The 4,332-nt window shown below is 36.1% G+C and overlaps 1 long non-coding RNA gene across 1 annotated transcript; it reads right to left on the bottom strand.

Moving 5' to 3' along the window:
- Positions 1-500: 500 nt before the first annotated feature.
- LOC123136904 (uncharacterized) lies at positions 501-3,172 on the bottom strand. The gene is made up of 2 exons (XR_006467465.1): positions 903-3,172; positions 501-775 (listed from the first exon to the last, which is right to left on the bottom strand). It is a non-coding gene; the product is annotated as an uncharacterized lncRNA (long non-coding RNA).
- Positions 3,173-4,332: the final 1,160 nt, after the last annotated feature.

The following is a 4,332-nucleotide window of genomic DNA, read 5'->3' as shown; positions in this document are numbered from 1 at the left end:
ACCGAAGAAGACGACCTGGTACTCCACCAACTCAATTCCCCTTTCCAAACCCTAGGGTGTAGATCAGATAATATTCTCTATCCCATTGCTTTAATCAAGATGTGCCAAGATTGATTGAGGAACTCGGCTTCATAGAAAACCATTTAGATTCATGATAAATTTTAGATTGGTTGTAGATAGCCGCCGCGACGCGTAGCTTGGCAAAGCTAGCTTCGTCAAGTGGCTTGATATGTACATGCACGGCTAGCCGGAAACACCTCGTACATTGACCTTCTAGGGCTAGCTTGGTCTATGACGCCGCAGCACACGTAGATTAGCAAAGCTAGCTTGAAGGAGTATCTCTTGATCAGTACATCCATGGCTAGCCGGTAATTCCCCGAACGTGCGTGCATGCCCCCAAGTTGATCAGCCTCTGAAATCCATAGCGTGCATGCCCCCAAGCTAGTCTTGCTAGCTTTGTACCAATTGATTACTAATTCAGCTTTGTTACAGGACGTATATACCAGGAGTTGGATAGATGAATCCTTACTGTATTAATTTACAGTTACAAGTGTCACTCACTAGCCGGAAACAGAATGTGACTGCATTTTGTTCCTTATTTATATAAAGTGGGCAAGGGAAGCAACTTAAGCAATACAATTTAAAATGAAAAGTAATGCCGCCCATGGCCAGGTGATCTTTCTCAGTGTAGTGGTGGCACCAAACGGACAAATAAACACAGCTTGGTTAAATGATGTCTTCAGGTCAGCAACTTTTAGATGTTAAGACCATGTTACTGCGAAAAGGAGCAGAATACAAAAGAATAAAGTTTTGCATTTATATATATTGGTACTTAAATAGATCAATGAATACTATAGTATGATAGAAGCAAATATATTCAGAGTTAGGAGCGGTAGCGTTACCGTGAATCATGACAATACTTAAGATAGAGCTGCACCTTCCTCTATAAGGCAAATGTACTGAACTTTACAAGAGAATGCAAATTTAGAGTATAAGTAGGAACAACAAATATCACAGAATAAGATGGTCTCATATATCCTATCAGATTTGGGTCAAAAACTGGATAAATAGCATATGTGCACCTTACGATTTGAAACCAAATGAATCATTGTATAAGTAGTTTACCGCTCTTACTATACATGAGAAAAAAAATCTTGATCAGAAAAACTATCAAGAGGTCATGCCAGACTAGAAGACAGGCCAGGACTGTTGCTGTACATAGAACAGAGAGCTTGATCAGAAAAGCTATTTTTCTAAATTGTTTAAGCAAAGCAGACATAATTTTGCACAAATTATGGAAGTTAGGTACGTTCACTAATTCAACTACCAGAAAGCTTTGTGTGTGGACAAAGCAATAATGTGTTCTCTTCATAGTGAATTAACTACCTATATTAGTACGTGTTGTCGTTTTATTTTATCTGACAAATTACCTTTCAAAAAACTTATATTGGGTGCTGAGCTCTAGATGGTGGAGGTACTAGAGAATGACGATGACCATACCAAAGAAAACTCATGTTACATGCTAGCCCTTATTTTTCCTTCCAACATTAGAATTCATATAATTTTGTTGTTGTTGCATCATTCGCAATACTCTGATCGTTTTCAGGTAAATGTTTCTCTTTGATCAAAATCGATTTGTTATGATGTCAGTGAACCAGATAAAATATGTATTCTGGAAAAAGTAAATTAAACTTAGTTACTAATTACTGATTATTTTTAGCTTTAATGAAGTTTTCTATTACACAATTAAATCAGAAATACGAAAAAAGGATGAAATAGCCTATACATTCTAAAGGGAAAGGTAAAATTAATTTTTCGACTACTACTTTGAATTTGCTGATAGTGATACATTAGAAAGTAGAGTAAATATTGAGAAACAATGGTCAGGTATGTACAAAATCCATATCAAAGGACAAGTATAGTTGAAAAGATTTATGAACATGATTCGGTGCAGATGTCAAAACATCCATGAGACTGAAAGTAATTTATATAACTACGTCAATTTTAGACTACATAGATGATCCTTAAGTCACTTTTTCATGCTTAAATTCTTACAGCAACGACAATATCAGGGATCATGCTATGCGGGGATATTTTATCAAATATGGTGAATGAAGAACTTTTGCACAAGCAAACGATAGTGGTTGTCACTTCGAGTTTGGACAGAAATTCAATAGTCAGAACTTTAATCTTTTTGTGTAAATCTAAATCCAATTTACTAAGCATTTATTACCAGGGCTATCAATATCAAATATGGGCACTCTATACTTTCTGATATTTGTGGCTTAATTTGTAGTACAACCCAATAATCAGGGCATCCATGTATCATTAAAATTTGTATAAACCTTTTTTACTGCTCAATTATTGAAACACATTGTGTTTGGGAAATATTAAACTATAGCTACTCACAAATACACTAATTAGTACTTAAATTTGTCGAGTATGAATGGGGGCAAGGGACCTAACACTGTCGAGACGGAAGCACAGAAAAAGTGGAGGGGACAGAAGAAAATTAACATTTTTCACTAACATATAGTATTTTAATTACATTATATTGGTACAATCGTACACACACAGGAAAAGGCTAAGCAAAAAAAAATGATATGTAGAAATGAAAAGGGAAAAAGGAGACCTGTAGGTAGAAGGATGTTGTCGCTGTGGAGGAAGAGACGACATGTCAGGCTTCCTCGAGTGGGAACAGCGACGAAGTCTGGCTTGCAGGATTGAGGAAGACAACGGCCCAAATATCCTCATACAAAAGCTGCATGCTGGCTGTGGGAGTAGAGATCCACGCCCAAGCATCCCCTACACGGATGCTGACAGCGACGACACCGTGCAGATCAACGATCTCGCCTCCTCCCTTGGAGCTGCTACTCGGGCCCTGCTATACATCCATTGCCGCTTACAAGCCGAGGACACAGAGGAGGCGTACGAGCCAAACCAGCCGTCAACGACGGTCACCATGTTGCCGCACTGGCGAGTCCAGCTGCGGACTAGCAGGCACAAGTCAACGGAGCAAACTGATGGGAGATTAAAAATTACCAGTGGTACCAGCCGGACCTGATTCAGTGGCAATAATTTTGGAGTGAACGGATAGAACAAGGAAAGGAGAAAGGGGATCGGGGCATGAGGCAAGAGTCAAGGTGTGAGTGACAAAGCGTAGAGTGAAAGAGAAGATGTGTCGTCCCTGTGGGCATCTGCTTGAGAATGTTGGGCTAAAGCACAACCAATCATAGCAGCACAAAAGAATCAATTTTTACTTCTTCTAAAAAAATCATTTTTTACAAAACAACACAATTAAAAAAAACACAACAATCCCAATCGACAGCTATTATTACAGAAAAATATAGTGCATATACATGTGTTCGGCCTAAATTATAGTATATTTTATCATGCAAACATATAGTACATTATCATATGAATAAAAAACCGTAACAAAGGAAAAAAAATCACTACTCATATTTATATGGGTATGTCCGACCATATTTGTTGTCATAATTTCCACTCAATAGTAATACATCACCTTGATATTTTGCCATCATGTCAATACTTAGGTTTTATCCCTGTTCTCCACTCATATGTTTTTGACATAATTTATATTAGTACATATATGTAATCATATGCTTTTCATAAATAAATTTCGTTTCCCTCTCATAATCTGTTGTACCATGGAAATGATTTAATATATGCATAATATACTTGAAATAAGACGACCAAATTAAAACTACGGACAATCACATTTTTCTTCCTTCCAACTTGACAAACCGCGGGTAACCGAGAGATGGCACATCTATTTCTCCCTAAAAAAGGTGAACTACTAAACAATTTTAAATTAAAAATAGAAAAAAAAACATCATAATGCCAAAAATGATATGAATTATAAATTACACAATGTGATTTGTAATTAAAAATACATTTAGTACGGTTTGCATAATAAGCACGTAAATGACAAACATATATATTTACATGTCACTGAGAAAAAAAATACCCAGAAAAAACTATGTTAAAAAGAGACTTATATTTGTAAATTTCAACACATTTGGTCTCAATCCGCCTTTAGAAAGAAAAAAACTACTATGTTCTCATATTAAAATTTCTAAAGTTCTAGCCCGCGCATCGAGGGGGCCACTTTGCTAGTTATAATAATTAAACTAATTATTAACCTCCATGACCATATCATTTTATCATTACTCATATCTAAGTTCTTGTTAGCTTATCAGCAAGATTCATTTCAAACTTTCTGTAAATCAAGCATATTTAACATGACAAGCATCTAACAGAATATAATTATAATAATTATTTAAATGCATGAATAATCATAAGTTCAAGTAG

This window comes from Triticum aestivum, chromosome 6B, assembly GCF_018294505.1.
Source record: "Triticum aestivum cultivar Chinese Spring chromosome 6B, IWGSC CS RefSeq v2.1, whole genome shotgun sequence".
Taxonomy (NCBI): Eukaryota; Viridiplantae; Streptophyta; class Magnoliopsida; order Poales; family Poaceae; genus Triticum; species Triticum aestivum.
The sequence above is the reverse complement of the archived record's forward strand: the minus strand, read 5'-3'. Positions and strand labels throughout refer to the sequence as shown.